Here is a 14,198-nt window from a genome sequence, read left to right as displayed (position 1 = left end):
TATGGCTTCCTATTCTTCAATTTCGATGGTCTTTCTCATTAAGGAAGATGACATTTTAATTTTCTTTTTGTTTCATAATACTAATTAGCTTAATTATAATTTTAACTTTACTTTTAACCTTTATAATTTTATTACTAAAGTCCATAATTGTCCACTAAATATGTTAATGGTATAATTACCATTTAAGGCCACTCATAATTAAATTTCATAGTAATTTAACCCATTTTTCTAATAGAACACAAGTTCTTCACTTTATGCGATTTAGTCCTTTTTATCACATTAAGCATACAAACGATAAAATTTCTTCACAAAATTTTTATACGATGCTACTATTATGCTGTAGACATTAAAATAATAATAAAATAAATTTTAAGACATCAGATTTGTGGTCCCGAAACCATTGTTACTCTAGGTAAGTATGAATGTGAATGAATTATGACATGTGAAAGCAAGCCTTGTGCATTACGAGCTGTATATGGCACGTGATTGAGTAAGTATTATATGAACTACTAATTGATCAGCTGAATACGTGCGCATTAAAATAATTAATTTATGAAAAAAAATTTAAAGTCTAATTTTACTGTAAACATACAGGTCAGTTGTAATATTTATAATTTACAATGAAAACCGAAGTATTCCAAGGATCGAACCCAAAGGAAGAGGCAATTGAACAATAACAGAGCATACACAATAGATGCTAAATAGCTACTAATACGATTTTATATTACCGCACTTCATAAAAGATAAGTTTGTAAAAAAATTAAATAATCTACTCCAAGGACTAAATTACAAGAAATGTTAACTAAAGGGACTATCTAGCAAATGAGTAATAAGGATTGATTGACTTCAATGTGGTTCACCAAATCTTAGACTAGGGACATAAATTGCGTAAATTACCAAGTGGTTCCATTTTATCTTCTGATATCAATTTTACTGACTTAGACGGATTAGGTCTGGTTTATCTTCTGATCTCACCGATTAATCTGAGACTAAAGAATGGGTGCGCGACAAGATTACCTTCTTGTCTCACTTTATCTTACTTTCCCTTAGAAGCGTTACTATCTAAGTTCATAGTTCTATTCAAATTAGTCTAATTTATTACGATTTAGTCTTTTGTCCAAAGATTTTACTTTATCCACATCTCCATCAACCAATCTCATTAAGGATTTAGCTACACATGCTCAAAGTTAAGAAAAAAAAACTTAACAATAGAAAACAAAATAGCCATGAAAGTAAAGTTTAAGAAAAATGTGAAAGTTGAGATTTTTATACAAGAAAACTTAAATAACATGAAACTAAAAGCATTTAACAAAGAAATCTAAGGCAAGAAACATAAAGGAACAAGCTTTAATAGATTTGAAGTAAAATAAATTGAAATATATTAGACTAAAGCCTAAAGATTCTTGAAAGCAAGGTACAAAGACTAGAAATGTAAATAAACCTTAGCTACAGTGTTAACTAACTTAACTAACACAAAGAACATCATGAACAAGAAGTAACTGCAGAAAAATAAACTCTAATCTAAGGTAGAAGAAGAGAAAAATAAAAACCCTAGAAAAATATAAAGAAAAACTAAAGAAAACTTACAGAAAACTAAACCTAAAACTAAGCTAAATATGTCTCTCTCCTCCTTAAAATTTTTTGGATGTTTTGAAAGGTAGTATGATGACTTTTCGATGCCAAATTGCCCCTACATGGGCCTTGTGTGATTGGTGGGTCGAGTAGACAAAGCTTACCCTTTTTGTCCAAGTTTGTCCCTTTGATTAAGGCGATACCATGATACCTAGAAAAGGATATCGCGATATCTCAGGAAGTATTAAACTTGGGGGTCTTCCCTAAGAGGTGGATATCACGGTACCCAAGGAGGATGTTGCAATACCACTGAAGGGTCTTTTTCGTCTTCTATATAGCAGGAGGTATGGCGGCTTCAAGGATTGGATATCGCGATACCTCTACCCTAGATGCCATTCACACTCGTTTTCGACCTCTAACACATCCCTACATCACTCAAACACACATTAGACCTCCCAATGGCACTATCGGCCAATTTGGGTAAAAAATTAGAAAATAATGAGTGGTTTTCACTTATTACCTGAAAAATATAAAAAGATGAAAATAAGGAAAAACTAAGCTAAAAACTCTATTTTTCTCGAGAAAAAGCTCTTTAAGTGTGTAAAAAAAGTCTAATTTTCCATATAAATTTATAGCAAATCATATTCCCCTACACTCAAGTCTTTGCTTGTCCTCAAGCAAACACACAAAACATGCAAAAAGACGACCCACGGACTAAATCAAACAATTAAGTTACATAGTTATTCAACATCAAATTTGTACAAGAATTACTTGATCTGCTGTAATTCGGTGTAGCAGATTAAACTATTTTTCGCACTTTAGGAGCTTGAAAGTGTGTAGATTGAAATTTTTAAGTGTGTAAGACACTATTAGAAGGCGTACTAAACCGATACTAGTCACTATGTCGCAACACAGAATGATCAACATCACAACATAAGGAACAGAATGGAGAAATCACAAGACTACCTTCGATGTAGTGACACAGACTAAAGGTATCGCTACATACCCTTGAAGACATCCCAAGAAGAGTATATTGACTCCTCTGTCATGACACAGGTGCTGATTTGTCACAACATCGACTTTGGACGAGAATTAACACGAGCCAGAGGGTGTTTTGGTTCGTACAATCAAACTTAAAGCTCAAAAACGTCAGTTAACTTAGGGTTAAGGACAACGACCATTTGAAATCTATAAATAAGCTCGTTTATAACATATTATGGACATCAATTACTTAGCTTAGAATTTTTGTTTTAATTTTAGTTTAATTTTTCTCTGTTCTTAGGTTTTAGATTTACTTTCAATTTGTTCTTTGTTTTTATCTTGATATATCTGATTTGTGGAGACAATCAAACTTTGTGGATTCATTTTCATTCTTAATAGAAATCAGACTTTTTCTTAAACTCTATACTTTCGATTCCTTTATCATGTTTACTCTTTATATCAATTTTATATTGTTTATGAAAGCCATGAGGAACTAATCCCTCTGTGGGGGATTAGCGAGTGGAGGTATGATCTGTTAATTATTTTATAGGGTTACTCAACAGATCAACTGTTTAGGAAAGGAAGAACCTAAACCCTAGGCCTGAAAACCTTATGAAGTCATCAATGTGTGAATTAACCTAAAATTGGTATGACCTATCCGTGAAAACCTTACCCCAAATCGATTTGGATTGTGAGGTCGAAAGATAAGTAGTCCTTGTCGACTCGTTATTTAGTAGAAGATCCTGTTGGGGTAGCAACTAGTTGATTGGCGAGGAACCTGAAGCAACAGATGATAAAGATTATCGAAGCAAACTAATCACCCATAACCAAATTTGCTTAATTCTACTTTTCAACCTCTTGCTATTTATTTCTTTATTATATTATATAATTATAAAAATCTTAAAAACTCCTTTTATTTATATTTTTGTACTATATCTTATTTCGAGTACTAATTAGATCTTTTGGTGTTTAGGTTAAAATTAATCTAGCACTAGCCTCCATTTGGTACGATCTTTGGAGTACTTACCCACTCCCTTGTAACTATATTACAAATGTACCCGTATGCTTACTGATACCGCCTCATATATATATATATGTATATATATATCTTTTTACACAGGGACCAAGGTCTATTACGACATGGGATGAGCTCGTTGGAAAGTATTTATAGAAGTTCTTCCCTATTAGTAAAGCGGTTCAACTAAGAAGAGAAATCGTTGTTTTTAGACAGTTGGAAGGTGAAAGTTTTCACGAGGCTTGGGAACACTTTAAAACATTGATTTAGAAATGACCGCACCATGGATTCCTCGAGTGGATGCAATTACAGGTGTTTTACAATGGGTTGGATGCAAATACAAGGTCCAAATTAGACAGAGCAGTAGGAGGAGCTCTTATGAACAGAACGTACGAGGATGGTACAAAATAATTGAAAATATGACATTGTACTCCTATTAATGGCCCATTAAACAATTCACATATGGCCAGAAACCTACTATGGTAAAAGCTATTCAAGAATATGAAAAGTACTAACAGTTAGTGGATAGACTTAACTGCATTGAATATGCTAATAATACACCGTCTATGTATGGAGGAGACAAACCGCTCTTCCATTATATCAGTACTCCTACCGAGGATATGAATTATATCGAAAATAGAGGTGGAAACCCATATTCAAATACCTACAATCCCGAATAGAGAGATCACCTGAACCTAAGATGGGGAGGAAATCAAGGAGGTAATAGTTCAAATCAAGCTAAAAATACTATTACCCTCATTATTTGCAGAAACCTCAAGGTAAAACCAACCCAAGTGACCATAATGTATATAGTTAATGTCTGGATAGAATCGAGGGAGAAATGTAGTCAATGAGAACAGACATAAAGCAGGTGCAGTCTAACTACACCAACTCTACAAGGATATTGACTAAACTTGAAAATTAAATGGGCCAATTGATGAACATGATGGAGGATATCAAAAGACAAATTGATGAGCATGATAGGTGACAAAATTTGTTGAGATGCCATTGAGTTGATTACTCGACGTACGATTTGTTTTTCGTGCACATGTTAGGTTATATTCAAAATAATGAATTTCGACTTCAGTATCCAAAGAAGATCCTGAACTCAGCAATGTTAGTGTATTTGCGTTTTCGAATAGTTTGGCATGTACCTATTTAGATGAGTCACTGCTAATATACATATATTTATGTTTATATGAACTTAAGTATAAAATTAGTATTTATTGAATTTATTTAATAGTGTTATTATATACTCATAAGTAAGTTATATGAATTGCAATGTATTCGTATATAAATTACTTATAGTTACCTTGGCAACAGATGTGACACACTGTAGCTCGGACTCGGCGATCAAGTTGAATATGGGGTGTTATAGTAACATTCTAACTTCTGATCAGGGACTGAGTCACAGCGTTCCAATTCCACAAAATTTTGAAAATGAGGCGAAAAGTGCCTTCTTCAGTATGATGAGTTAGTAATTTACCGAGTTTATGCGAGCCAACCTTGCGGCTTTGCAAATGACAATATCTTATTAATAATTTTTATTATTTTTTCTATAAAATGTTGTTAGCTTTTAAAAGAGTTTTGTTATAATAATAACAAATGATCATTTTTTTTTATCTTTGATTATTTTTTAATTCTTTAAAATAGTTGACATAAGCTTATTTATCTTAAACTTTGGCACTAGTTTCTTCTTCTTATAGTCACATGTGTCTTCATCTATTTTACAGTTTGATACCAATTTTGTTCGGGCTGGAGATGGTACTTAAGTAAAACTTTTCCAATAAGGATGACTTTAAGATTTGAACTTGATTCAAATGCCTAGGAAAGAAGTCCACTTCCACTCTTTCTAGCTTTTGACACTTTTTACAATGAAGTATACATAAAATCATTAGAATCTAAAAAGGGATAAATATCAACTTTATACATAAACTTCGATCCAATGTGCAATTTGATACATGAACTTTGATTTAGTGCAATTATACACATGAAACTTGAATTGTGGTTCATGTATATACATGACCAACTGATTTTACATTAATATTTATCCGGATCTAAAAAAAGTCTTTAAGTATACTCTCCATGTGGATTCCTTTTTATATTTAAATTTTTTATTTTCAATATTTTTGTCTCTTTATTTTTAATTTGAAAATTGAAATTTAATTGATAATATCTTAAAAGAAGTTTCATTAATTTAAATTATGCATCATTTATAAAATAAAAAATTTATCACATAGTAAATGTAAAATCACATAAAAACCATGAGAATCAATTCTTTATTGGTCCAACAAAGTCTAGGTTCCTCTTCATTGTGAGACCCTCGGTGTGTATTGATGGATTTCACTTATACCGCCAAAATAATATTTTTTAAGAAAAAATGAGTTTGTTTAATATAGACCTTTACTAATTAATGCCTTGGTAATAAATTATGCGTAGCATATTTTACTTTCAAGATATATATACATATATTAATAAATTTATTTAATATATATTAAATAATTTAATTAGCAGATATATAATGTACAACATTAATTAATAATTTATATTTGAAATTTATTTAATATTTATAAATAATTTTCGATTCAGTTTTTGTTCGATTAGTATGCTCATTGTTAACGATATAAAAAGATGTGAGCTTAAATGTGTTGAAGCGTATTATGCTCCTATTTATGGGTTAGGAAGGATTATGGATAATTCTAAGTAGAACACTCGAATAATTTACCGCCCTAGATTTATAATTAAAAAAACATTTCAAATCAAAATTCAAAATTTTTTTTATTTATTTCAATTAAAATTAAAAATGTCACATTTTTTTAAATGTTTATTGTTTTAAAATGTATTTATATATATATTTTTATAATTTTATATCACTTTTTCACCTTAAATACTAAATATTATTTGGTGGAGAAAAAAAAAAGCATTTTGAAATCCTATTTTCTTAAACCAAGTTTTTTGTTTTTCTAATCCTAAGTCTTGTCTTGATGCCCCAAGTTGAAAAAGTAGGAAAAGGATAGGGAAGGAAAGCGTTATACAACTTTTCTTCTTCAATCGTCAAATTAACATACATTTTTAGTCATCTTTGTTCTACCTCTTCTGTCAAATCTGTTCCTTTTTATTTTTATTTTATAGTAATCAATGTGCTTTACATAATGACGCTCCTTTTTATCTTTTTGACCGAATCAAAACCTTTCTCCAACTTCACAACAATAATAATAAACCCTCAAATTAAAAGAAAAAACAGTTTGTTCAGTTGTTGCTAAATGCTAATTATGAGATGACTGAATGAAACTCACAGCTATACCTACCAAATAAAATCCGCTTGTGCGCAATGCACCCCATGGAAGGATAACTAGGAAAAGCCGCCACATATATATAATTATGATTTACATTTTTTCAAAAATAATCAACACTAGTAATAATCCCATGCTATAATTATGGTTTATAAATATTGTATATTAATCAATTAAATACTTATTAATTTATTTTTAATTATCTTTTATTTAATACTTTTTTAAATAAGAATAATTTAATCAGTGATTAATAATAAATTTGTTCTATATTAACGTTTTTTTTAAATTACTTATTTGAATTTTTTATTTTTATTGTATTAAACTATAACTAATATATTATATTTTTTAACTTAAAAATTAAAATTTATAAAATTTTATTTAAGGCCGTTCTTAAATTTACTTGCAAATTATTTTTTGGATAAATCATTTTAAATATATCAATTAAAAAGAATGAATTGAGTACACTTGCAAATATATTTTTTTCCATGGGAGGAGGTGAAGGTGAACTTGAATTTGAATTCAAATTAAATAATACAATATTTAAATTTAATTATCTAGACTATTAATAGAGTTTTTAATTGAATTGATCTCACAAGTTAATTGGGTATTAGCTCAGTTAGAAAATGATTAATTTATCTTTTTATTAAATGACTATTATTATTATTTTGATGATTTTTTTCATACTTTTATATAGTTTTTAAATAAAAAAAACTAAAATTAAGATGTCTAAGGATTGAACTCATGTTTAATGGATATATAAACAAATTCTTTACCATTACGCTAGTAATAATGTAACATCCCTAACACTCCTTGAGATGAGAATGGTGTTATTTCGAGATTTGCATGTGTTAGAACCTTCGAAGTAAATAAAATAGAAATTATTAGTGTCAGTTGATAAGGTAGTTGGATACCGTAGGAATCGTAGGAAATAAAAAGGACTTTTGAATTAAGAGAAATTAATTTGAGGTATTAACTAAATTGTAATAGTGTAAAAAGTATTGGGACAAAAGTATGAGAATTAAAAATAAGAATGATTATATTGAAGTGAAGGAAAAAAGAGGTAGGATTAGAAGTGCAATTTAACCAAGAGAGTGCTATGAAGTGTGGATCAGATTGAAATTAACTGTGAGCCACTAAATGTATACGCTAATGTTTAGATTTTTTTTAGTTAAATATTTTTAATGTTTAATTCAATAGAATTTTATTATATAAGAGTTTATAAACCTCTTCCATCGTCATCCATCCTCAGGTCATTCTCTTTTTTCTTTATAGCCAATTTTCATTTTAGTCCTTTCCACCATTTCCAACCACCTCAAGTTTAAAAACTTTAAATTTTTTAGTGAAATCAATGGAACAACCTCATAGCAAGCTAAGTTTTTTGTAAAGTTAACTAGTATTCACATTGGAGGAGAGATAAAAGTGAAGTTAGGGATTTGGATAGAGTTCAAGGTAAGGATGATGAAAAAATTGAACGTCGATAATGGCAATATAGAACAATCTCAAAGCAAAAAGAAAGAAAAATAAGAACACGGATTTTACGTGGAAACCCTTTCAGGAATAATACCACGGGCAAATGAGAAGAAAATTCACTTGAAACAGTCGATTTTGGGCTTAGTCGAAACAGTGGTTTTGGGACCACAAATCTGAAGTTGAGAAATTATTTTTATTATTATTTTGGTGTCATATGATTATTTGAAATTTTTGGTGTAGTAATTTTAGCGTTTGCGAGCTTAATTGTGAAAAATGACTAAATCGCTTAAAGTGCAAAAGTATTGTTTTAATGGCCAAAGGTGTCAAATTGCTAGGAAACCTATATTGGGGGTCTTTAAAGAGAAATTAGGCCATTAGATAAGTGATGGCCGGCCAAGGGACAAGGAAAATTCAAATGGTCAAATATTAGATGGGTTTTGGTGGCTTAATTGACAAAATAGAAATAAAATAAAGAAAGGATGATATCACTTCATCATTATCTTCTTCTTCACCGATTTTTAAACATCAAAAAGGGGGTTTAGAGAGCTCAAAATATCATCCATTTGTATCTCTTGCAAGTAAGTCATTTTGAATGTTGTTCTTGAAGATTTTTGTATTTTTGTACCCCTTGTAACATGAGCTTTCTAAAAAGGGGACTATTTTGCAAAATGGATGAAGGTCTAGGGTTTTACCACGAAAGCATGTATGTTGTTAGTGAAATTTTAGGGAAGAAAATGAATCTTGGTTGTTAAACAAACAACTTTTGTGAAGAAGTTTTCATGGAAACCCTAGCTAAGGACCATTTTTGCATAAGTTATAAATTATGTGGTGAATGTGTGTATTAATGGGAATTATGGGCTGATTACAGTATAAAAAGAATTTTTTTAGGCTTAATACTTAAAGAAATTCGATAAAATCGAATTTACGAGCCTAGGGGTAAAATCATAATTTTTGCAAAGTTTGAGGGCAAAACAGTCATTTTACCAAAATACGAGTCTTAAATTAAATTGAATGATTTGAGTACTAAATAAGCCAAAATTTGACATTTTAGATCAAGAAAAACATGATTCGGGCCTTGATCGAGGAAAGAACAAAGTTTACGAGGATTAAGCTTGTTTCCATCATTTTGTACCGAGGTAAGTACATATGTAAATAATGTGTCATGGTAGCTTACTTTTAAATGTGTTGATAATATATATATTTAAATGTTTTATTGTTATCATGTATCATAAACTTATTTGTTACCATGAAAGTATGAATAATGTCATATAAAAGTAACCTATATTATGAGTAAGTGCAGTGACATTGGGTTAGATTTGAAATCCCGTTGAACCTTAGGAATAGTATAGGATACACAAAGTAGGTCATGAGAAACTATGTTGTCTGAACTCATGAGTTGTGTCTGAGTTCATGAGATGAATGTTATATGTAATGTGGATTCGGGTAATGGCTTTGTGACTAAACCCGTGAGTAACTCGCTGAGTGAGCATTTCATGTTAACGCTATATGGGTTCGAGTGCTGACTTTGTGTATAGACCCGTGAGTAGCTTAATGAGTAGGCGTTACATGACAGTGCTATGGGGTCTAGGTACTGACTGGGTAAAAATGCCCGTGAGTAGCTCAAAATGCTAGCATTACATAGCATGGTGTAGCTCTGGTTACTTATATGGCACTTAGGTGCGAACTTCCCGTGTATCCATTAGTATTCTATGTGTTCAACGGGTAACTCAAAAAGTGAGTTGGTGATAATTCCAATGAGGTATGTCATTACAGAAACTGAATTTGAGTCATTTTACGGGCGATTACAGGTATGTATACTAAACTTATGAATAAGGCTTTATCATGTGACGAGATGTAACAAATATGAATAAATGAAGTGAAGAGTAAGAGTAAGATATAGAGTTCTAAATGATATATATCATTCAAGTTAAATAAATCACCATCTGATGAATGAGTTCTTACTTATACATTATTTGTAAATATGTACTTACTATGCTTTATGCTTACTCCTTTCCATTTTATTTTCTTATAGTGCCATCAAGCTCGTATCGGGGATCAAGGGACGTCGGAGGCATTGATCACACTATCACTTGAAGCTTATGGTATAGTTAAATTTAATCATTAAAAATTCTGGCATGTATAAGGACTCAAACCTTTGGCTTAGCTTCTTGTTAGATTAGCCACATGTGTTGGTTTTTAATATGGATGTGCTATTATTTTGTATAAACTATGAATGTTGGCTAACATTAATTATTATTAGAAGCTTTTGATGTAAGTTTACAATGGTTGTGGCTGATTTGGTCATATATTTTGTGCTTGTATTGGTTTAGTTAATTTTGTGTAGATTAATACAAGTAAGGGTGGCAAAGAGCTTGGTAGATAGCCTTATTTTGTCCACATGGGAAGACACACGGGCGTGTGTCTATGCCGTGTGTGACACACGGTCTGAACCACGGACGCGGAATCCAGCCGTGTGTCCCTGCACTTAAATTTTACGAGTTAGTTTGCATGGTAGTAAACACACAGGCGGAGACACGACCGTCTGTCTCAGCCGTGTGAAGGAAATGGCCTATGGCCACGGGCATGTGCCTTGGCCGTGTGTCCCTAGATTGTTGCTGAAGTTAGAAATAGAATGTCAAGGTTTTTAGACACGGGCTAAGACATGGGCGTGTCATGGCCGTGTTAGGGACACGGGCCATGGACATGGGCGTGTGTTAGGCCGTGTGAAAACCCCTGTGTGTTCGAATTTGGAATTTAATTCACACGGTCTCGGGGCAAGGGCGTGTCCCCTTGTGCTTAGGCCGTGTGAACCACAGGGGCCTTTGGCACGGCTAGGTCAATAGGGTCACACGGGCGTGTGCTGATACGTGATATTCATGACAGGTTTTAAATATTTATAATGAATCGTTCTTGAAACTAACTATTATAACGATGAAGGCAAGTGTACCTATCGAACAGTAGTATAACTTTAGCAAGACCGGAATCGAACCCAAAGGAACTAAAAGTACTAGTATTAACTTCCTTTTTATTATCTAGCCTAAAAAATAAAAGGGTTTTGTTTATCTAACTAATTAATTAAACTAAGAAATCACAGAAAAGAAATTTAGGGAAAATACTTTTGGAAAAACGATTGAATTAAGACAATACCTAAGGAAAAATCGACCTAGACTTCACTTGTTATTTAAATTTTCGGACTATTTATTCATTTGACTTGATCCATAGAAATCCCTAAGTTATATTATTATCCCTCTCGAGACTAAAAACGCCTAACCCTAGGTTGAATAATTGAAATCTCTTTCTAATTAACTCTCTAGAGTTGTTTTAACTCGATCTATGGATCCCCTTATTAGGTTTCACCCTAATCCGGAAAAATCTTGTCACCCTATTTCTAGGCGCACAATCAACTCCGTTTAATTATGACAAATGTACTCTTAGACAGGGTCTATTCCTCCTCTTAATAAGAGCTTAACTTGAATCAACATCCTAGAATATCAAGACAATAATTAGGAACACATAATTAAGAACAAGTCAAATATTTATCATACAATTCAGATAATAATAATAAGGTCTATCTTAGGTTTCATTCCCCTTAGGTATTTAGGGGTTTTAGTTCATAACTAAAAAGGTAAACATCTCAGAAGAATAATGAATACAAAACATAAAGAAAAACCCAAAACTCCTGAAGGGAAATTGAAGGGAAATCTTCAGTATTGATGATGAATCCGGCTTCTGAAATGGATCAATCGGCTTTCCTTGAGCAGTTCCCTGCTTCCTCCTCTATGGTCCCTTTTCCTCCTCCTCTAGGGTGTATTTATAGGCTTTAGAATGCCTAAGAACCCTCAAAATTGGCCTTTTCTGAATTGGACTCAATTTGGGCTCAACAAGGACACGCCCGTATGCGATTACTTCAGGCCGTGGTCAAGCTTGTTAAATAGGCACGGGCATATGGTCCACCCCTGTTAGTCGTGCTTCGATTCTGCCAAATTGACACGGCCGTGTGGTCTTCCTGTGTGAGGAAGTCTAGGCCGTGTTGATTTTGTAAGTTGGCCCATTGTCTCCATTTTTGGCCTGTTTCTCGTTCCTTTCACTCTCCTATGCTCACCTAAGTATAAAACATGAAATTAAGGGATTAGGAGCATCGAATTCACCAATTCTAAGGAGAAACCATCCATAAATGCGTTAAGCATGGGGTAAAAATATGTATAAATTACGGTTTATCATATGCCCTATTTTATAATGAAAATTTTCTAAGCCCTCAAATGTTCCCAAAATCTTCGGTTTAGTCCCGAACTATCTCAACGTATGATTTGCGCCTCGTAAGCCCGTTTAAGGGACATTGTACTTGAGAACAAAAAGTTTTAAATAGAATGAATTTTTTTTTATAGTCCAATTTTGGCTGAGTGCTTATGTTAAAGTTCGGTAATACCTCATATCCTATCCTGGTGTCGGACATGGGTAAAGGGTGTTGCATCACTAATGTTAAAATTCGAATGATATAATAGGAGTTTCAATTACATCTATTTAAAGGTTGAAAATGTTATTCTAATCAATGTCAAATAGATGAAGTGTAGTAAGGTTGAAAAACCTTATTGTAATCAATGTCAAATAAAAGAACCATTGTTTTATATAGATTTTACTTTATTTTAATTTACCACTGTCTTTTATTTTAACAAGGATTTGAGTCACTCAACTTTAACAATATCCATCTTGACACGAATTCTCAACGAACAAGTTCTTCACCACGAACTCTCAACGAACAATTTCTCCACCTCATCGACAAAACCCCTTAACGGGTGGTCTTCAATAATGAACACCATCCAAGTCCAAGAAATTCTCAAACTTGGTTATAGGAAGTGACTTAGTCATCATATCTACAGGATTTTCATGAGTGCTAACTTTGCTCACAACAGTATCTCTACAAGCAATAATATCACTCACAAAATGATATTAGATATCAATGTGTTTTTTTCTCTTACGAAACATTTGATCTTTCGTAAGAAAGATGGCATTTTGACTATCCAAAAGCATTATACTGATCTGAAAGTCTTTACTGAGTTCACCAAAGAGTCCATTTAACCAAATAGCTTCTTTACAAGATCCAGTAATCACCATGTACTCAGGTTTAGTAGTAGACAAAGTAATTGTAGTTTACCAAGTGGCTTTCCAATTGATTGTTCTACCCCAATAGTAAAGACATTCCCTATGAGAGATATTCTTTTATCAAGGTTTTTAGCAAAATCAAAATCAACATACCTAATGACTCCATCTCTAGTTCTTCCAAACTATAAGTAAATATCAGTAGTATCTCGTAAGTATCTAAAAATCTATTGAACTACTTTCCAATGTTTTTTACCGGAGTTTGCCCTGCATCTACTAACTACACTAACTGCATATGATAAATCTGTATGTGAGCAAACCATAGCATACATGAGAGATCTCACTACACCAGAATATAAAACACGTGACATGTAATCAATCTCATCATCTGATTGTGGAGACAAAGCCGATGAAAGTCTAAAGTGGGCTGCTAATGGAATACTAACAAGCTTGGCATTCGGCATATTGAACCTGCAAAGAACTTTCTCAATGTACCCTTTTTTGACTTAGGTACAATTATATATTTTTCTATCTCTAAGAATCTCCATCCCAAGTATCTTATTTGCTGCTCCCAAATATTTCATCTCAAATTATTCACTAAGCTGAGTTTTGACCTTTCTTATATCTCATTTATCTTTGGCTGCTATCAACATGTCATCAACATAAAGAATTAGATATGCAAAAGAACCATCATGTTTTTCTTAAAATAAACACAACTGTCAAAGCTGTTTCTTTTGAAATCATGAGTAGTCATAAATGAATCAAACCTC

The 14,198-nt window shown here is 32.1% G+C and overlaps 1 non-coding gene across 1 annotated transcript; it reads right to left on the bottom strand.

Annotated features, from left to right (window-relative positions):
* Positions 1–3,751: 3,751 nt before the first annotated feature.
* LOC121228636 (small nucleolar RNA R71) lies at positions 3,752–3,858 on the bottom strand. The gene has a single exon (XR_005926212.1). It is a non-coding gene; the product is annotated as a small nucleolar RNA R71 (small nucleolar RNA).
* Between the last annotated feature and the right edge of the window lie 10,340 nt (positions 3,859–14,198).

This window comes from Gossypium hirsutum, chromosome A04, assembly GCF_007990345.1.
Source record: "Gossypium hirsutum isolate 1008001.06 chromosome A04, Gossypium_hirsutum_v2.1, whole genome shotgun sequence".
Lineage (NCBI taxonomy): Eukaryota > Viridiplantae > Streptophyta > Magnoliopsida > Malvales > Malvaceae > Gossypium > Gossypium hirsutum.
Note: the sequence above shows the minus strand (reverse complement) of the source record. Positions and strands in the feature narration are given on the sequence as shown.